Source organism: Bombina bombina, chromosome 1 (assembly GCF_027579735.1).
Source record: "Bombina bombina isolate aBomBom1 chromosome 1, aBomBom1.pri, whole genome shotgun sequence".
In the NCBI taxonomy this organism is placed as follows: Eukaryota; Metazoa; Chordata; class Amphibia; order Anura; family Bombinatoridae; genus Bombina; species Bombina bombina.
In genome coordinates, this window is record NC_069499.1 from 667,005,479 (window position 1) to 667,027,891 (window position 22,413).

The 22,413-nt window shown below is 41.9% G+C and overlaps 1 protein-coding gene across 1 annotated transcript in view; it reads left to right on the forward strand.

Moving 5' to 3' along the window:
- The window catches only part of LOC128660360 (phosphatidylinositol-binding clathrin assembly protein), a 576,760-nt gene that overhangs the window by 310,914 nt on the left and 243,433 nt on the right, over window positions 1-22,413 (forward strand). The window lies entirely within an intron of this gene.

Consider the following 22,413-nt stretch of genomic DNA (forward strand, 5'->3'; position numbering starts at 1 on the left):
TGCTTAACAATTGACAGGCTCAAGAAATACATCAAAGAAAAAAAAAAAGAAACAGTAACACGTACTTTTTTGCAAACTACTACCCCTACTCCAGAGTAGCTCTGAGGCTGTACTTACTGTCTACTTTTATATTTAAGCCTCTCACAAACAATACCTGCACTTCTATCACCCATATACAGTGCTCTCTAAGTGGCTATGCGATATTGAACAAATATTAAATATCCTGACACAACAAAAATTACAATAAATTCTGATATACAGAGCTTAATCTTATACTTGATCGATCTTCTGACTGGGATCTAAATAAAGACCAGTCTTACAGTCCACATATATTGATGTTATTAACAGTAATGAACCACAATACCAAAGTAACTCCAGAATAGGGTACCCCAAATTCACCAGGGAATCTTCAAGCCATCCTAGTACAATTTTAACAGGATATTTCAAATTGCTTTAAAGAGGATGGAAGAAAAAATAGAAGCTGTTTCAGATTTATATATTCCACTCTTGTTATATTGAATATCTTACAGTCAATTCCCAGACAGGGTAATGCACAAAAGTCCTTTAGACCATATTTTCCCAGGCTTATATGGGGTTAAATGAACATGCAAATTTCCTCAATAGCCTTTTTCTCAATAAGGCAAGACAACAGTCAATAGAAAAGTTCCTCCTTGATTCTCACAAGATAGAGATATCAGACTTGCCGTTTTATCTCTTCTACTCTAGGGAAGCCCAGCCTCGTTTACCTATATCAATCGCCTTTATACTAGGTTGAAAGACTGACTTTTACTTCCCAAACAACTCTAGATACAATACAGCTTCCAGCTCTTAAAAATCCTCATATTTGGAATTTTGTATCAATATAGTGCTTCTTGTGCAGGTACTTTGATATTTGCAACATTTATTCTGCATATATGTTACCAATTTTCCGATATCCCCCTCTTGTTACTGGAAACCAGGATAAAACAGCATATTATAATACAAGACTCGCTCTGTACATATAATTTGTGGGCCTCATCCGAACGTAGCCGGAGAGGAGCTCTTCATTCAGCTCCAGCCTTCTGGGCTTTACACTCAGAGCGCCAGCTATAGACCTGTGTTTACAAGAGGATACCTATCTGGAAAACCTTAGGGCAATGCTGACAAGGGAGCAGTATTAGTTATGAAACATCTAAATACCTTTGCTTCCGTTACCGTCCTATACTGTTCTCCCAGGTGATATGTTAGTAGAATGCACCCTCGGTTAAAATTTTTCTCCAGCCACTCTCACACTCACCAGGTTCTACTCACGCTACCGATGGCGCCACAGAGGCACATGGAGTTTACCTGGACCTTGGGAAACCTCCCCTCACTGCAGCAGCAAAACCGGCTCTTATCCTGGTCACGGTGCGTTTACACGCTACACCTCCTCCCAGCCAATACAGGTGCGTTTTAGATACTGCACCGACTTCTGACTGTATGGTGGATATGCTCTTTCCGGTTCTTTTCCTTTGGCGGTCTGGCACCTTATTCCCAGTGCTCCAGCTCACAACAAAAGGTGCATACACAGGGGCCGTGGGATTTGCCCATCCCCCGCCAACACTCCGGCAATCTTGCACTAGTATCAGGAGAGGGGCCACACTCACTCTGTAAGCTCCTTCCCGGCAAACTCTGCTTTCCTTTTCTTGATAGCGTGATGTAGACAACCTATATTCAGAGTGCCTTGTTGTTACTCAGCCCGGTCACCTCTACCCGGTCTCCGCCGTGTTGTAGGTATGATGTTGCTTGTCCGTCTGTTTAGGGCTTCAATTTGACTTAGTGGTGATGTATATCCGTGTAAGCTTGGATATCCGTAGGTATAATACTGGAGCAGGGTGGTGAAAAATGGAGCGCTTTAGCGACAAAGCTTATATCTTGCCCTTTTGTAGACTTCCCACCGCGATCCTAAGATCTGCTCTTGGCCCGAGTCTATGCAACCCGGGCAAGGTAGACTTCGGTAGAGTGGTAGTTCTTAGAATCTCATAAACTGGGAGAGCGAAGTACTCAGTAGCTACCTGCACGCTACCTGTTGGCTCCGCCCCAAACGGAAGTCGGCAAAAGAGAATTTAAATATACACTACTATCCACAATGAAACTACAAATTTCATAATATTTTACCCAATTTCCATACTAAATTTTCATAATAATCTTGCTCAGAAAGGTTTAGGCTTGTTTAATAGTTTCTAACAATACCACTTGTAAAAAGAAAACTTCCTTAAAGGATAGAAAAATCACAGTTTGACTTGCATGATTTAGATAGAGCATGTAGTTGTAAGACCTTTTTAAATTCACTTCTCTTTTCAACTCTTGAAAAAGAATATGTAAATATCCTTCACAACTGGGAGCTAGCTGGTGATTGGTGGCTATACACTTCTTGTTTTATTGGCTCAACAGATGTGAACAGCTAGCTCCTAGTAGTGCATTGCAGCTCTGGAGCCAACTGTGTTTAATCCATATGCATAGAGAATAGAAATAAGGTCGGAGCGCCTAACGAAGGAAGGCTAAGGTAAGGTAAGATAAGATTTGATAAACTGGCAAAAGTGTAAATATGTAGATAAAACAGTTTAATGCGATTTAACAAACTAAAAGCATGAATCCATGCACACCAATAAAACAATATAAGTAATATAAAATACAAGTCATTAAAAGTAAAAAATCACAAATGGATACCCCAATGTGGTACACAGGGGAGCGGATGGTCCTCTAACCTTAATAACCTATGTGCACTAGCACTTTGAAATCCTGACTGGAATTTAGATATATTCAGGGGTGACTGAACTCCTCTTGTGGTAAAGTCACAATAGGATATATGAGGTAAATAATGATATAAACAAAATAAACACAACAATAGCAATAATACCCGTTAATGTGAAAAAATACGTATGAAAAAATAATGTGAATTTATATATTTATATATATATATATATATATATATATATATATATATCTATATATATATATATCTATATATATATATATATATATATATATATATATATATATATCTGTCTATCTATCTAAAAAAAAGTGTCTAAACGATATAGGTCAAACGTAGTGGTGATGAAACTTAGTGATGATGAAAATTACAACATGGTGATAAGAGTTTTTCAAAATGTCATTTGTGTTAAAAAAATAAAGTCATTGTGACATCAAAAAGGGGAACTTAGTGTGAGTCTTCAAATATATATGTATATTAGGGTTGCACCGATACCATTTTTTTAAGACCGAGTACAAGTACCGATACTTGTTTTCAAATACTCGCCGATACCAATTACCGATACTTTTTTTTTTAAATGCCATGTGACAGTTTACCAAGCACAATACAGACTAATTATTTAAGATTCCTTCTTTATAATTATGAAGGACTGTAGCTCAAAAGACATTATGAAATAATAAAACAGGTTTTATTTATCACAAAGTTCACAGCACATGTTTAGAAATAAAAATATTACAATAAAATATATTAACAACAACAATAAGTAACAAATCTAAAATTGCAACCAACCAAAAGTGCCATACAGTAAAAAAATAGAACAGAATACGGTTTAATCATGGCAAACAACACTATGGGCTAGATTACATTTGACTGGTAAGCTTTACCAATGCTCTCATTACATGTCCTACTCCATTAAAGGCTAGGGAGTTGGAAATGTGAACAGAGCATTGGTAAAGCTTACCAATCAAATATAATCTAAATCTAGTCCTATAATTGCAGGATGAGTGTTCATTGGGATTAACTTAATTTTTCCTATGAGTACTCTTCCTGCAATTATATAAGCTAAGATGTTCCTCAGAGTACAGTATGTTCTGAACATAATTGTGCAAGATGAGAACTAGCAGTATAAAAGGCAATCTAGCAATTAGAATCATTTTTCAAAAGTTAGTGGCAAGTTCTTTTTAAGGAACAGAACAGAAGCATCTCTGCATGTTCAGCTATAAGTCTGTTTTTGCTATCAGTAAGGAGGTTCAACTTTCCACACCACTGCATGGGGCAGAAAGATATTTTTGGGCCATTTTAGCCAGAGCTGGAAATCTGTTTATTAACTGCCCAGTACTTCAGGGGTTTGTCTAAACGATGTAAAGTAATCTCTCCTACAATAATACAATTAAGAGCAATTTGTATTGGCAGAACAGTAGTAAACAATTTTTAGTTTAGTCTCCATTCCAGCTTTAAATGAAATGGGAACATGCAGTTTGAAAAAAACACCACAAGATAGCATATGGGTAGTAAGTGGAGGTATCGGTTTAAGTATCGGTGCATTTGCACGAGTACAAGTACTCATGCAAGTACTTGGTATCGGTACCGATACTAGTATCGGTATCGGTGCAACCCTAATGTATATATGTAAAAATAAAACAATAAAAATTGAAAAATGTGCAAAAAAGAAGCGAAAAATACAAACTTGATTCTATGTGATGATCCGTTAAATAAATCCAATTATGTGATGGTCTGTAAAAATCTTCTATAAAGATCTTCTTTGGGTAGTAAAAATAAATACAATAGTGCAGATTGTTTTCAACAATATCAGTGTGTAGTAAATAAGATTTCCAGTTCAGTCACTCAACGCTTTTCGGCCTATAGTAAGGCCTTTTTCAAGACATTTTAATCCATTTGCATACAGTTACATACAAGCAATATTGCAATAATAAAACACTCTAAGATAACTCAAGCATTCTCTTTTTTACAATTTTATATCCTTTTAAATAACCATTGTGCAGCTTACTGTTTGCAATCCGCGCAATGTTAAAAACATATAATTCTTACACTTTATGAATCTGTTGAGGACACAAAATAAAATAAAAACAAACAAAAAGTTACATGTATATTTGAGTGATATATATTCACAGGACCTTTGTAAAATATTACATTTGCACACTTGTGCTTCTTCAGATTTGTGTCTTCTGATGTCAGAAGCGGGCAGAATAAGCCAATAATTATTTGTCTAATTTTGTTCTGCGAAGATTTTTAGTATAGGGAAAGGCTGATACATTTTAAAGTCTGGCTGTATTTTATTATCAGGTATTTGTAGAGCGCCAACAAATTCCGCAGAGCTATGAACATGGGTAGTATATAAAAAATAATTACAGGGATCAAATGGGTGAAGGGTCCTGCAGAGAGTTGCACTGTTGTAGTCGGCTCTTATGAAGGTGGACTACAAACAGCTGGACTCATAGGCTTACATGCTATGGGGTTTAAGGGAATAGCAGCGGAGATAGGAAGGTTAGTGTAGGTTGTAAGCGTCCCTGAATAGTAGAGTCTTCAGTACTTGAAGCTTTTAAAACTAGGGGAGATTCTTGTGGAGTGAGGCAGAGAGTTCCATAAAATGGGAGCCAGTCTGGAGAAATCTTGTAGACGGGAATGTGAGGAGATAACAAGAGAGGAGGAGATCATGAGTGGAGCGAAGGGGACGGGAGGGAGAGTATCTGGAGACAAGGTCTGAGATGTAGGGGGGAGCAATGCAATTGAGGGCTATGTGTGTCAGAGTGAGAATTTTGTGTTTAATCCTGCAGGCAAGAGGAAGCCAGTGAAGGGATTGGCAGAGAGGTGTGGCAGATAAAGAGCGACGTGCAAGAAAGATGAGCCTGGCAGAGGCATTCATTATGGATTGTAAAGGAGCTAGGCAGCAGCTAGGGAGACCAGAGAGGATATAGTTGCTGTAGTCGAAGCGGGAAAAGATGAGAGAGTGGATTAAAATCTTTGTTGTGTCTTGTGTAAGGAAATGTCTAATTTTAGCGATTGTTTTTAAGGTGGAAGCGGCAAGCTTTAGCCAAGGACTGAATGTGAGGAGTGAAAAAAAGATCTGAGTCAAGTGTGACCCCAAGACATCGGGCATGTGGGGTTGGGGTAATGATGGAGTTGTCAACAGTTATAGAGACATGGGGGGGTGGAGATTTTTTTTAGAAGGGGGGGAAATAAGGAGCTCAGTTTTGGAGAGATTTAGCTTGAGGTAGTGAGAGGACATCCAAGATGAGATATGAGAGAGACAGTTAGTGACAGGAGTTAGCAAGGAAGGAGATAATTCTGGTGCAGAGAAGTAGATTTGTGTATAGTTAGCATACAAATAATAATGAAACCTGTGGGACTTTATTAAGGAACCTAGTGAGGACGTGTAGATTGAGAAGAGAAGGGGACAGAGGACAGAGCCTTGCAGTACCCCAACAGAAAGAGGTAACGGGTCAGAGGATACCCCAGAGAAGGCTACACTAAAGGTACGGTTAGACAGATAGGAAGAGAACCAAGAGAGAGCTGTGTCACAGATGCCAAAGGATTGGAGGGTATAGAACAAAAGAGGGTGGTCGACAGTATCAAAGGCTGCAGACAGGTCAAGGAGGATAAGTAGAGAGAAGTGGCTTTTTGATTTTGATTTAAGTAGGTCATTGGTAACCTTAACAATTGCTGTCTCTGAGTAAAAGGGGCAAAATCCAGATTGCAGTGGGTCAAGGAGGGAGTTTAATGTAAGGAAATGGGATAGACGTGCATATACTAGCTTTTCAAGAAGCTTTGAGGCAAGAGGTAGTAGGGAATAGGGCTGTAGTTGGATGGGGAGGTTGGATCGAGAGAAGGTTTTTTGAGGATAGGTGTGACTAATGCATGTTTAAGAGATGTGGGAACTATACCAGTGCCTAGGGAGAGGTTGAAGATGTGTGTGAGTATAGGGATAAGGGTAGAAGAGAGGCAGGGGAGTGGATGGGATTGGGTCGAGGGGACAGGTAGTGAGGTGAGAGGATAGTATAAGGGCAGAAACTTCATCCTCTGTAACAGGGGCAAAAGAGCTAAATTTATGGCTATGTGGGTTTTTGATGATTGTGAGCTTTTGAGGGGGTGGGAGACCAGTAGTATGTTGAGAGCTGATTTCAGTTCTGATGGAGTTGATTTTGTTATTGAAGTAGCTGGCAAAATCTTGGCTGAGAGAGAAGTCGAGTTGGGGGTGGGTGGAGAAGAATATTGAATGTGGAGAACAGACGTTTTGGGTTTGAAGAAAGAGTAGAGATAAGAGAGAAGTAGTGTTGCTTACATATATTAAGGGCAGAATAGTAAGAGTTCAAGATGAACTTATAGTGAAGAAAGTCAGGAGAACTCTGAGATTTCCTCCAGTGTCGCTCAGCAGTACGGGAACATCTGCGTAGGTACCGTGTCATAAGTATGGCAGGGCTGAGGACGAGTGTATGTTTTCCGAGCTATGGTAGGTGGGGCCAGGTTATCAAGGGCTGATTTAAGGGTGGAGTTATAGTGGAAGATGGATTCATCAGGACAGGAAAAGGAGGGGATGGAAGAGAGAAGAGGTTCGAGAGAGATAGCGAGCTGTTGCTGATCTAATGACTTGATTCTTCTGTGAAGTTTAGTGTGGGGGGTAGAAGGAGGGAGAGTTGTAGGGAGGGAGGTGATGGTACAAGTGAGGAGGTGGTGGTCAGAAAGAGGAAAAGGTGAGTTTGTGAAGTTTGATATAACTGAAAATCAGATCAAGGGAGTGACAATCTTTGTGAGTGGGAGAGTCAGTCCATTGTGACAGGCCGAAAGAGGAAGTTAGTTGCAGAAGTTGTTTTGCAGAGGAGGCAGTGGGATTATCAACAGGGAGGTTAAAGTCACCGAGAATGAAGGCAGGGGTATCTGAGGAAAGAATGTAAGGTAACCAGGAAGCAAAGTGATCTAGAAATAGAGTTGTGGAGCCAGGGGGGCCGTATATGACTGCAACGCGTATAGAGAGGGGAGAGAATAAGCGAATCATATGTGTTTCGAATGAAGAAAATGTGAGGGAAGAGAAGGGATGTATTTGTTGAAGGGTGCAACGAGAGGAAAGTAAAATACCTACACCACCTCCTTGTCTATTACCAGACCTAGGAGTGTGGCTGAAGTGGAGACCTCCATGTGACAGTGCTGCAGAGGAAGCAGTGTCTGAAGGAGAGAGCCAGGTTTCTGTGAGAGCCAGAAGATTGAGAGAATGGGATATAAAGAGGCCATGGATAGAAGTGAGCTTGTTGCAAACAGAGCGAGAGTTCCAAAGTGCGCAAGTGAAGGGGGTGGTGGCTTTAGATGCAAGTGGAATGAGATTAGGGTTACCAGAGTTTTGTTCTTGAAGTCTATTGAAGGGTACCCATGGGCGTGCAGGGCAAGGAAAATGTGGGGGACCAGGGTTAGGAGAGTTGTCGCCAGCAGCTAGTATGAGCAAGAGGGAGAGTGAGATGAGATGCGGATTTGCAGTAATGAGTTGCAAGTGGGAGTCTTTAGGAATGTGTGAAGTTCATGAATACAGAAGTAAGGTGAGGTTAAGAGAGATGGGCTAATGAGCAGTGCAGGTGGTGAGGGGTAAAGTAGTTTGTTAAACAGACAAAAGGTGGCAAAAAGGAATATGAAGATATTTAGCATTTTTACAAAATAGCCAGACAATGTATAAAACTCAGTATTAAAACAGAACTTGCCTTATCCCTTGTCCAATCCTTGTTCTTTTCTTGTATAATTTGCTGTTCCTCACTTATAAATGTTCACTTAAGAGATGTGAACAGATGATCTTACAATATTGCGATCTAACCTACATTGCTAAACCCCTGCATTTTACAAAGGATGTTTGTGACTTTATAGATTAACCATCATGAATACTCTCTTGTCTTAGATGTGCATATTTTGTTGCTTATTCAAAAAGAAATGCAAGTCAGAGTGATATGTTGTTAGTGTGTTTGCACTAAGTGAAAAACATATAAAAGCTTGTGTATTTGCATGAAAAACAAATGAAGGCTTGTGTCTTTGCCTGTAAATAATATCAAGGTCATTGTGGGAAAACACTAAAAGCCTGTATTTTACATATACTATTTTGTAGATTTGCATGAAATCTATAATTGTGTTCAATTCCATGTGAAAGTTTGTATCTTTGCGTGAAAATTGTGAAAGTTTGTAGTTTTCACTGTTTTTAAAAAAGTGTTATTTAAAAAAAAAAAATACATATACAGATGTGGCAAAATATCACTATGGTTTACTAGTCAGGGGTTAAAAGCTACTATGTTAAAGATAGGAAAAAGTCAGAGGCGGAGCCGACCGTGGTTGAGAATGGCCACATTTTTCTGAAGCTCCTGCTAGACTAACCTCCTGTTATGTGTTGTTTTTTTTTTTTTTTTTTTTTACCTTTACTCAAGTTCAGCACTGTTCAGTGTGGGTAGGGATATAATATGCAATTTTAGCTATTACAAATGAGAAAATAAAGATGGAGCTGTTTGTAAACAATTTAATATAACCCAGTAGGAAAAATGAATAGTTGGGTTATTGAATTGTCTTTTTATTATGCACTTAATTATGCAATTTTATATTTAATGGTCCTTTTAAGCACAAAATCAGTACTAAACTTTATGAAAGTCCAACTGTTCTTTAATTTAACCTTTCTGAGCAATGGTTTAGTATCTCTAGCCAGAGAAGACCCAGTATGGAAGCTTTGTCAATTAAAAAGGAAACGTAGAACTGTTTCCACAAGCTTCATTCATTACTTGTGGGAAATACAGAACCTGGCCACCAGGAGGAGGCAAAGACACCCCAACCAAAGGCTTAAATACCTCCCCCACTCCCCTCATCCCCCAGTCATTCTTTGCCTTTCGTCACAGGAGGATGCTAGAGAAGTGTCGGAAGATTCGGAGTAGTCTCTTATGGAGGGTAGTACTCTTCAGAATGGGACTGGATTTTTAAGTAGTCTTGTCAGCCTCTCAGGGAGAGCATTGACGAATATTAGGGTCTGGAGATGCAGGGAGAGTCTTTCCGCAAAACCATCCAGACTCGTATTAACAGCTCCTTAAGCAATCAGTGTTGACGAGTTTCACTGCCTGCTTTCTATCACTCAAGTCCATGTCAGGAGCGATGCTACAACACTGTCAAACTTGAGAGGCCGTGTTCCTGTTCCACGGCGTAGATTCTGGTAAGATCGTTTAATTTTTTTATACCTGTAATGATAACGCAAGAAGACAGGGTCACAGGGTGACTCCTTTTATCTGTATAGAATCAAGGGTTAATATCTCCAGAAGGTGATTATTGAACTGGGGGGTTTTATACATTATTACTTTGTGTTTTGCTGCGACATGTTTGAGATGTGGCTCTGGCAATGTGTGAACAATCAGGTTCTTCCTTCATTTTGATTTCTGCGCAGCCTGTTTAGTTTGGCGCACTTTTTCTCGTCTGCAGAGGCGGTCCTGCATGGCCCTCCATGTGACCGGTTGTGGCCTCATTCTCCACCCTTTCCTGACCTTCGGTTGCAGGAGACGCAAGCAGTTTCTCTGTGGGCCTGTGTCATAGGAGGTGTTGAGTGCCCCGGGCTTTGGGGTATAAAGGTGCCATTTATTTTTTCTATAGTCCGTATTAAAGGCGCAAGCTATGGAGGACTCTGATGCGTTAGAGGGTATTCCCTCTTTGCCTAAATCTTATGCCTGTGTTTATTGTGAGGCGGCTACTGTATATCCGCCTGCTCAACTATGTTCCACATGCCTTGACAAAATAATATCTAAAAACAACAAGATGTTTAGTACTACTGAGCCGTCCACCTCTGAGGGGTCTCCGTCCCTCAAGGTGCGTTTCCTACAATCATCTCCGATTTACGCATGCAGCTCCCCAGTGCACTACTAATCCTCCTGCGGGAGGGGCCCTGTGACAGTCAGATTTCTTTTGCAAGATGTACCGAGTCCACGGATTCATCCTAACTTGTGGGATATTGTCCTTCCTGACAGGAAGTAGCAAAGAGAGCACCACAGCAGAGCTGTCTATATAGCTCCCCCCTTAACTCCACCCCCCAGTCATTCTCCTTTGCTGGCTCTAAGCAGGAAGAGTAAAGAGAAGAGGTGTTAAACTGTTAGTTTTATTTTATCTTCAATCAAGTGTTTGTTATTTTTAAATGGTACCGGTGTTGTACTATTTACTCTCAGGCACATAGATGAAGATTTCTGCCTGGAGGATGATGATCTTAGCATTTGTAACTAAGGTCCACTGCTGTTCCCACAGAAGCTGAGGAGTACAGGAAAACGTCAGTGTGATGAACGGTTTCTTGCTATACAGCAATGAGGTATGTTCAGTCATATTTTCTGCAGAGACTGTGTTAACTCAGAAAGGCTGACAGTGTCCCCATTAGGGGAAGGGTAAGCAGTAAATCCTAGTGTTATCAGAGGTTTTTACTAGCTTGCATAAAGGGTTAATTTTTTGTGTGCACTCAGTTTGTTATGTGAATTTGGGACAAACGTTTTTGTGTCTGGGAGTAACGTTTTCTGTTTTATGGGACATTTGCTTGAGGGTTCTTTGGGGTTGTTTATAACCCACATGGCTTTCAGGCAGGGTTTGTTAATTTTGTGTAGGCCCCAGCAACATCGAGTGAGGTGGGCGGGGCCTATTTTTGCGCCTCAGTTGCGCATTTACAAGCAGCAAGCAACTTCTCCTGAGGTCCTGATAGTCTTCTGAGGGACTAATTGAAGCTTTAAACCCCATATTATCGCTTCCTAAGGGCAGGTAGGGCCACAGCAGAGCTGTGTCAAAGTGCTTTAGGGGGTTTTAACCGGTTTTAGACAATTATCAATCCGTTTTTTTCATTTGGGGGTCTATTGCTTTTTTACTTGTGGTGCAATCCTTCTAAAGCTTAGTGGGTGCACTGTTAAAATTTCGGAATTTTTGAAGCAATTTTAACCTGTTTTGCAGTTTGTGTATGCCTTTTTTTTTTCTTTTAAAGGTACAGTACCGTTTTTGCAAATTGTGTTTTTTTCATTAAATAAAGTGTTTTCCAAGCTTGCTTGCTTCATTACTAGCCATGACACTGAGGAAACTCATTGTTCAATTTGTTTAGAAGCCATTGTGGAACCCCCTCTAAGAATGTGTCCCAATTGTACTGATATGTCTATAAAAATTTGGCATTAAATGATTCTCAGACAGAAGGAAATCAGATTTCGCCATCTAGTTCTCCCCAAGTGTCATAACCAGTTACGCCCGCACAAGCGACGCCAAGTACTTCTAGTGCGTCTAATTCTTTCACCTTGCAAGATATGGCTTCAGTTATGAATACTACCCTCACAGAGGTTTTATCTAAACTGCCAGGGTTGCAATGGAAGCGCAGTAGCTCTGGGTTAAGAACAAATGCTGAGCCTTCTGACACTTTAGTAGCCATATCTGATATTCCCTCACAATGTTCTGAGGTAGGGATGAGGGATTTGCGGTCTGTGGGAGAGATTTCTGATTCAGGAAAGATGTTCCCTCAGACAGATTCAGATATGACGCATTTAAATTTAAGCTAGAGCACCTCCGTTTATTGCTCAGGGAGGTTTTAGCTACTCTGGATGATTGTGACCCTATTGTCGTTCCAGAGAAATTGTGTAAAATGGACAAATATTTAGAGGTTCCTGTTTACACTAATGTTTTTCCGGTCCCTAAGAGGATTTCGGACATTGTGACTAAAGAGTGGGATAGACCAGGTATTCCGTTCGCTCCCCCTCCTGTTTTTAAGAAAATGTTCCCCATTTCTGACACCATAAAGGACTCATGGCAGACGGTCCCTAAGGTGGAGGGAGCTATTTCTACTCTGGCTAAGCGTAGAACTATACCTATTGAAGACAGTTGTGCTTTCATTGATCATATGGATAAAAAGTTAGAGGGTCTCCTAAAGAAAATTTTTGTTCATCAGTTTTCTTCTTCAACCTATAGCGTACATTGTTCCGGTAACCACTGCAGCTGCTTTTTGGTTTGAGGCTCTAGAAGAGTCTCTTCAGATGGAGACCCCACTAGATGATATTTTGGACAGAATTAAGGCTGTTAAGTTGGCTAATTCTTTTATTACAGACGCCGCTTTTCATCTTGCTAAGTTAGCGGCAAAGAATTCAGTTTTTGCCATTTTAGCGCGAAGAGCGTTATGGCTTAAGTCCTGGTCAGCTGATGTGTCATCTATATCTAAGCTTTTGACCATCCTTTTCAAAGGTAAGACCCTTTTCGGGCCTGCACTGAAAGAGATCATTTCAGACATCACTGGAGGGAAGGATCATGCCCTCCCTCAAGATAAGTCAAATAAGACAAGGACCAAACAAAATAATTTTCGTTTCTTTCGAAACTTCAAGGGTGGTCCCGCTTCCTCTTCCCCTGCTGCAAAGCAAGAGTGGAACTTTGCTCAATCCAAGCCAACCTGGAGACCTAACCAGGCTTGGAACAAGGGTAAACAGGCCAAAAAGCCTGCTGCTGCCACTAAGACGGCATGAAGGGGTAGCCCCCGATCCGGGACTGGATCAAGTAGGGGCAGACTTTCTCTCTTTGCTCAGGCCTGGGCAAGAGACGTTCAGGACTCCTGGGCCATAGAAATTGTAACCCAGGGGTATCTCCTAGATTTCAAAGATTCTCCTCCAAGGGGGAGATTCCATCTTTCTCAATTGTCTGTAAACCAGACAAAAAGAGAGGCGTTCTTACGCTGTGTAGATGACTTTTTTACCATGGGAGTGATCTGCCCAGTTCCGAAAACAGAACAGGGGCAAGGTTTCTACTCCAATCTGTTTGTGGTTCCCAAAAAAAAGGGAACCCTCAGACCAATTCTAGATCTCAAGATCCTAAACGAATTCCTAAGAGTTCCATCCTTCAAGATGGAGACCATTTGGACTATTTTACCAATGATCCAGGAGGGTCAATATATGACTACCGTGGATCTAAAGGATGCGTATCTACACATTCCTATCCACAAAGATCATCACCAGTTCCTCAGGTTTGCCTTTCTCGACAGGCATTACCAGTTTGTGGCTCTTCCCTTTGGGTTGGCCACGGCGCCAAGAATCTTCACATAGGTGCTAGGGTCCCTTCTGGCGGTCCTAAGTCCGAGGGGCATAGCAGTGGCGCCTTATCTAGACGACATTTTAATTCAAGCGTCGACTTTCCAACTTGCCAAGTCTCACACGGACTTAGTGTTGGCCTTTCTAAGATCTCACGAGTGGAAGGTGAACGTAAAGAAGAGTTCACTTATCCCTCTCACAAGAGTTCCATTCCTGGGAACTCTGATAGATTCGGTGGACATGTAAATATTTCTGACGGAGGTCAGGAAATCAAAGATTTTAACCAACTGCCGAGCTCTTCATTCCATTCCTCGGCCGTCAGTGGCTCAGTGTATGGAGGAAATCGGACTTATGGTAGCAGCAATGGACATAGTTCCGTTTGCTCGCTTGCATCTCAGACCACTGCAACTATGCATGCTCAAACAGTGGAATGGGGATTACGCAGATTTATCTCCTCAGATAAATCTGGATCAAGAGACCAGAGACTCTCTTCTTTGGTGGTTGTCACAGGATCACTTGTCCAGGGGAATGTGTTCTGCAGGCCAGCGTGGGTTATTGTGAAGATGGACGCCAGCCTACTGGGCTGGGGTGCAGTCTGGAATTCCCTGAAAGCACAGGGTTTGTGGACTCGGGAGGAGGCCCTCCTACCGATAAATATTCTGGAATTATGAGCGATATTCAATGTCTTCAGGCTTGGCCTCAGCTGGCTTCGGCCGGATTCATCAGGTTTCAGTCGGACAACATCACGACTGTAGCTTATATCAATCATCAGGGGGGAACAAGGAGTTCCTTGGCGATGATAGAAGTTTACAAGATAATCCGATGGGTAGAGGCTCACTCTTGCCATCTATCAGCGATCTATATCCCAGGGGTGGAGAACTGGGAGGCAGATTTTCTAAGTCGTCAGTCTTTTCATCCGGGGGAGTGGGAGCTCTATCCGGAGGTGTTTGCTCAACTGGTTCAGCTATGGGGCACACCAGAATTGGATCTGATGGCGTCTCGTCAGAACGCCAAACTTCCTCATTACGGATCCAGGTCAAGGGATCCTCAGGCAGTACTGATAGATGCTCTAGCAGTACCCTGGTCGTTCAACCTGGCTTATGTGTTTCCACCATTCCCCTCCTTCCGCGTCTGATTGCCAGAATCAAACAGGAGAGAGCTTCAGTGATTTTGATAGCGCCTGCGTGGCCACGCAGGACTTGGTATGCAGACCTGGTGGATATGTCATCTGTGCCACTGAGACTCGACCTTTTGATTCAAGGTCCATTCAAGCATCCAAATCTAATTTCTCTGCAATTGACTGCTTGGAGATTGAACGCTTGATTTTATCAAAGCGGGATTTCTCTGAGTCAGTCATAGATACCTTGATTCAGGCTCGAAAGCCTGTCACCAGGAAGATCTATCATAAGATATGGCGTAAATATCTTTTTTGGTGCAAATCCAAAGGCTACTCATGGAGTAAGATCAGGATTCCTAGGATTTTGTCTTTTCTCCAAGAAGGATTGGAGAAATGATTGTCCGCTAGTTCCTTAAAGGGACAGATATCTGCTTTGTCTATTCTGTTGCACAAGCGTCTGGCAGATGTCCCAGACGTTTGGGTTTTTTGTCAGGCTTTAGTTAGAATTAAGCCTGTGTTTAAACCTGTTGCTCCGCCATGGAGTCTAAATTTAGTTCTTAAAGTTCTTCAGGGGGTTCCGTTTGAACCCATGCATTCCATAGATATTAAGCTTCTATCTTGGAAAGTTCTGTTTCTAGTTGCTATCTCTTCAGCTGGAAGAGTTTCTGAACTATCTGCATTACAATGTGACTCGACTTATCTTGTTTTCCGTGCTGATAAGGTGGTTTTGCGTACCAAACCTGGGTTCCTCCCTAAGGTTGTTTCTAATAGGAATATCAATCAGGAAATTGTTGTTCCTTCTCTGTGTCCTAATCCTTCTTCTAAAAAGGAACGTCTGTCTCACAACTTGGACGTGGTTCGTGCCTTAAAGTTTTATTTGCAGAAAAACTTTTTTTGTTGTCTATGCTGGATAGCGTATAGGCCAAAAGGCTACTGCTACCTCTCTTTCCTTTTGGCTGAAAAGCATCATCCGTTTGGCTTATGAGACTGCTGGACAGCAGCCTCTTGAAAGAATTACAGCTCACTCCACTAGAGCGGTGGCTTCCACATGGGCTTTTAAAAATGATGCTTCTGTTGAACAGATTTGTAAGGCTGCGACTTTGTCTTCGCTTCATACCTTTTCCATATATTACAAATTGATACTTTTGCTTCTTCGGAGGCTAATAGGTTCCTGTCTTGTCCCCTCCCTTCATCCGTGTCCTAATGCTTTAGGTATTGGTATCCCACAAGTTAGGATGAATCCGTGGACTTGGTACATCTTGCAAAAGAAAACCAAATTTATGCTCTACCTGATAAATTTCTTTCTTTTGCGATGTACCGAGTCCACGGGACCCACCCTGTCTATTCAAGACAGATAGTATTTTTTATGTAAACTTTAGTCACCTCTGCACCTTATAGTTTCTCCTTTTCTTCCTTGGCCTTTGGTCGAATGACTGGGGGGTGGAGTTAAGGGGGGAGCTATATAGACAGCTCTGCTGTGGTGCTCTCTTTGCTACTTCCTGTCAGGAAGGACAATATCCCACAAGTTAGGATGAATCCGTGGACTCTGTACATCGCAAAAGAAAGAAATTTATAAGGTAAGCATAAATTTTGTTTTTGATGTTCAGTTGCAAACGGCGGTGTCTGCGGCCTTCAGTGCTTTACCTCGCACTGCTAAGCGCAAGCGACATGTTAATCATTGCTATCTACTCCGTTGGATGTATCTGAGACTAGATTATCCGCTGATGCAGAGGACTCCGATTCTTTGGAGGACTATTTCTCTGGGTCGAAATCTGTGTCCTCTAATCCTCTGGCTGCGGAGGAACCAGACATTGGGTTTAGGATGGAGCACTTATGCTTTTTTTTTAAAGGAGGTGTTAGCTACTCTAGAGGTTCTGGAACCGAAGTTACCGTAGTAACCTTCTATTCCTAAACTTGATAAAGTCTGAGGACAGGGTGGTGCCCCAGTCTTTCCTGGTTCCCTTAAAGATGGCGAATATTCTAAAGAATGAATGGGAGAGACTTGGTTCATCTTTTCTTCTTCGTTTAAGAAATTGTTCCTGGTTCCTCATCTAGAATTGTGGGGATCTGTCCCTAAGGTGAATGGAGCTATTTCCATGCTCACTAAGTGTATCACTATCCCACTCGAGGATAGTTCGTCGTTTAAGGAACCCATGGATAAGAAATTAGAGACCCTGTTAAGAAAGATGTTTCAGCACACGGGGTTCGTATTTCAGCCTGCAGCGGCGGTCGCTGCGGTGGTGGGAGCCGCTACCTATTGGTGTGACTCTCTGTCAGAGATGATCGAGGTGGAGACTCCCCTTGATGAGACTCCCCTCGATGAGAATACAGGAAAGAATTAAGGCCCTGAGGGTAGCTAATTAATTTATCTGTGATGCAAATATGCAGATTATTCGCTTGAATGCCAAGACATCAGGCTTCTCTGTTCTGGCCCTGTGTTTGAAGTCATGGTCTGCTGACATGACGTCCAAATCTAGATTACTGTCCCTTCCATTTAAGTGAAAGGTTATTTTCGGTCCAGGCCTGGACTCCATCATTATCACGGTCACGGGGGGCAAGGGTGCCTTTCTACCTCAGGATAAGAAGAATAAACTTAAGGATCCTAATTTTCGTCCCTTTCATTCAGACAAGCCCCGTCAGCAGCCTGCCGCGAAGCCCGAGCAGTCCAAGGGATCTTGGAAACCATCTGAGTCTTGGAATAAGGCCAAACAGAGAAAGAAACCCGCCGAGACAAAATGGGTATGAAGGAGCGGCCCCCGATCCGTCTCTGGATCTTGTAGGGGGCAGACTATCTCTTTTCGCAGAGTCTTGGACGAGAGACGTGCAGGATCATTGGGTTCTGGAGGTTATTGCCCAGGGTTACAGGATAGGTTTCAAAACTCACCCTCCCAGGGGCAGATTCCTCTTGTAAATCTATCGTCAAGACCAGAGAAACGAGATGACTTCCTAGAGTGCGTGAGGGATCTCTCTTCTCTAGGAGTAATTATACCGGTACAGAAAGAGGTCTATGGTACTATTCAAACCTTGTTGTGGTCCCAAAGAAGGAGGGCACGTTTCACCCGATTCTAGACCTAAAGTGTTTAAACAAGTTTCTGTCGGTCCCATCGTTCAAGATGGAGACTATAAGGTCTATTCTGCTCTTAGTTCAAGAGGGTCAGTCAGACTACGATAGACTTGAAGGACGCTTACCTTTATGTGCCAATACACAAGGATCACTTCAAGTTCCTAAGATTCGCTTTTCTGGACCAGCACTTCCAGTTTGTAGCTCTCCCCTTCGGTCTGGCTACTGCTCCAAAAGTCTTTACGAAGGTTCTGGGAGCTTTGCTTGCGGTGGTGAAATCCAGAGGTATTGCAGTAGCACCTTATCCGGACAACATCCTGGTCCAGGCTCCGTCCTGCTGGCTGGCAAAGGAATTCTTCTTTGATCTCATGGATGGAATATAAACTCTGGAAAGAGTTTTCTGGTTCCCAGTACCAGAGTAGAATTCCTGGGCACGATAATAGACCCCATATCCATGAAGATATTCCTGACAGACCAGAGACGTTGCAAAATTGCCTCCAGCTGTCTTGCCCTTCAGACCTCCTCAAGGCCATATGTGGCCCGGTGTATGGTGGTGATTAGGCTCATGGTATCCAGTATAGATGTCATTCCATTCGCCAGGTTCCATCTACGACCTCTTCAGTTGTGCATGTTGAGGCAATGGAACGGCGATCACTCTGATCTATCCCAACAGATCTCTTTGGACAACCGCTCGAGGGAATCCCTCTATTGGTGGCTACATCCAGATCAGCTGTCCCAGTGGACATCCTTCCTGAGACCATCCTGGGAGATTGTGACTCTCAGGATGGGGAGCTGTTTGGGGTGCCAGGAAGGCACAGGGCAGGTGGATTCGGGGGAGTCGCTTCTTCTGATCAACATCCTGGAATTTCGAGCGATCTTTAACGCTCTGAGGGCTTGGCCCCTCCTTGGTTTGTCCCAGTTCATCAGATTCCTGTCGGACAACATTACCTCTGTGGCTTACATCAACCATCAGGGGGGAACTAGAAGCTCCCTAGCCATGAGGAAGGTATCTCAGAATCTGGAGTGAGCAGAGACCCACAACTGTTCGCTGTCAGCGATCCACATCCCGGGTGTGGACAACTGGGAAGCGGGTTTTCTCAGCAGACAATAGTTTCATCAAGGGAATGGTCTTTTCACCACAAAGTGTTTGCGGAAAATATGCAACAGATGGGGTACTCCAGAGATGGATCTCATGGCGTCCAGACTCAACATCAAGCTACCCAGATACGGTTTGCGGTCCAGGGATCACCAGGCAGAACTGATTCCTTAGCAGTACCTTGGGGATTCAACCTAGTCTACATATTTCCACCGTTGCCACTTCTACCTCGAGTAGTGGCCCGCATCAAGCATTCAGGCCAGGATGCCGGTTACCCGACGCATCTATCATAAGGTGTAGAGGACCTACTTACTCTGGTGTGAGACTCGTGGATATTCCTGGCATAAGGTCAGAGTACTCGCGATACTTTCCTTCCTCCAGGACGGTTTGGAGAAGGGACTTGCTGCCAGTTCCTTAAAGGGACAGATTTCGGCTCTATCTGTGTTACACAAGAAGCTTGCTGAGCTTTCTGATATACAGTCTTTTTTGTTCAGGCTCTATCCAGGATCAGGCCTGTATTTAGAGATTCTGCTCCTCCTTGGAGTTTGAATCTGGTTCTTCGGGTTTTGCAGAGGGCTCTCCATAGTTTGAGCCTATTCATTCTCTTGACATTAAGATACTGTCTGGGATGGTTCTTTTTCTATTGGCTATTGCTTCGGCACGCAGAGTCTCAGAGTTGGCGGTCTTGCAATGTGAGCCTCCTTACCTGGATTTTCATGCTGATAAGGCTGTCCTTCGTGCTGGGTTGGGATTTCTCCCTAAGGTTGTGTCTGATCACAACATTAATCAGGAGATTGTAGTTCCTTCCTTGTGTCGTAACCCTTCTTCATCAAACGGTTACTTCATAACTTGGATGTAGTTCGAGCTTTGAAATTTTATCTTCAGGCTACGAAGGATTTCAGACCGACTTCAGCATTGTTTTTTGTCTATTCAGGGAAGCGCAAAGGGCAGAAGGCTTCTTCCACTCCCTATCTTTTTGGCTGAGGAGCATGATTCGTTTGGCTTATGACATAAGCCTCCTCAGAGGATTACGGCTCACTCAACTAGAGCTGTGGCTTCTTCTTGGGCCTTCAAAGATGAGGCCTCTATGGAGCAGATTTGTAAGTCGGCTACCTGGTCCTCCTTACATACTTTTTCAAAGTTTTACTAATTTGATGTTTTTGCTTCGGCTAAAGCAGATTTTGGGAGAGAGGTTTTGCAGGCTGTGGTGCCCTCAGACTAGGGTCCGCCTCTTTTTTACCCTCCTGTTTTCATTCAGTGTCCTCTAGAGCTTGGGTATTTCCCACAAGTAATGAATGAAGCCGTGGACTCTCCTCGTATTAAGATGGAAAACATAAATTATGCTTACCTGATAATTTAATTTCCATCTGTACGAGGAGAGTCCACGGCTCCCGCCCTGTTCTCCTTTGGGCGGACCTAAATTTCTTTTGTTTTTCTTTTGGTACCATTTATACCCTGATATTTCTCCTACTGTTTCTTGTTCCCTCTGCAGAATGACTGGGGGAGGAGGGGAGTGGGGGAGGTGTTTAATCCTTTGACTGGGGTATCTTTGCTGCCTCTTGGTGGCCAGGTTCTGTATTCCCACAAGTAATGAATGAAGCCGTGGACTCTCCTCGTACAAATGGAAATTAAATGATCAGGTAAGCATAATTTATGTTTTTATTTTAAGTTGAAACCCTGTCATTTTTTGTTTATTTGTAAAATATGTCGCTTGAACTCTTTCATGAATGGAGTCTCAAATAAGCCCTTTACTTTGAGCCCTCTCCCTATCTTTTTAAACAATAAAAAGTTTGGAGTTGACTGTCCCATTAAAGGGACAGTCTACACCAGATTTTTTATTGTTTTAAAAGATGGATAATCCCTTTATTACCCATTCCCTAGTTTTGCATAACCAACACAGTTATATTAAAGGATTACTTTCTGTTATAGTTTTTAAGCTAAACAACTAACATATTAAAGTTAATAAACATTAATTAAAACCTACTGACCTATATTTTCTCAAAAACGAAGTTTCATAATGTTCTAAAAGTTATATCTTTTATTCGCTGATGATGTCACGTTATCCTGCCCACTATTTTCAGCACTGCATGTTCAAAATACTTAAACCAATAACTTTGTGTTTAAAGCGCCTTTTTGAAACCTAGGTATTGTAAACGGATTGGTACAGAGCAAAGGATACCCACGGAGTGGGTTTGGAAAACAATTAAATTTGCAGACAAGATTTCTGATATACGGTAGAGATATGTTAATGAAATGCTATTGATAAAAAGCATATTTGGGGTAGTTAGTAACAGGCATAGAAAATATTTACTTACAGTGGCCCTTTAATATACTTTTTACCTCTGTGATTACCTTGTATCTAAGCCTCTGCAATCTGCCTCCTTATTTCAGCTCTTTTGGCAGACATCCATTTTAGCCAATCAGAGCTGGCTCACTGGAACTCCACGTGTGTGACCACAGTGTTATCTATATGACACACATGAACTAACACCCTCTAGTGGTGAAAAACTAGCAAAATGCCCTGAGAGAAGAGGCGGCCTTCAAGGGCTTATAAATTTGCATCGGTACCTCCTAGGTTTAGCGTTCAACTAAGAATACCAAGAGAACAAAGCAAAATTGGGGATAAAAGTAAATTGGAAAATTGTTTAAAATTACATTCTCTATCTGAATCATGAAAGTTTATTTTGGACTAGACTGTCCCTTTAAGTCAAAATTAAACTTTCATGATTCAGAAAGCACACCATTTTAAGAATTTACTTCTATTATCAAATATTGCAAAATCTTTTTATATGCACATTTTTTATGCACAATCTAACAGGGTATACATAGTCTAGTCTGTGATTAGATGATGTCTGTCACATGGTACAGGGGGTTGGCAAAAAAATACATTTGCCAGAAACAAAATCTACTGCTTTTGTGAAATTCAGAGTAAGTATTATTGCATTCTTTTTTTATTATGCACTTGTTAATTATGCAATTATACTGTATTTAGTGGTTCTTTAGCACATGGAGAGTTCAATTAATCAAATGAGGGCTCCCTGTACAGTGTAGGTGATCATTGTAAACACTGCAGCACCAGTTTTTTTTTTTTTGTGAGAGGCAGGGAGACCTATTGAACTCATATCTACCACTGTGCTAGAAAATGTATTCCTTGTTTAAAAGACAATGAAAAGGGGTGGTTAAATGTAACGATTAAAAAAAAGTCTACAAACTGTGCATGGGTGAAAAATGGCTGACAGGGCCTGTTAAAAATGCTTAATGACTAGCTTTAAAAAAAGCTAATATGATTGACTCTTTGTGGGTTTGTTTTCTAAATAGGGTTTTAGTGTCATTGTCTACTTTTATGGTAAATACTATTTGCTAATGAAAATC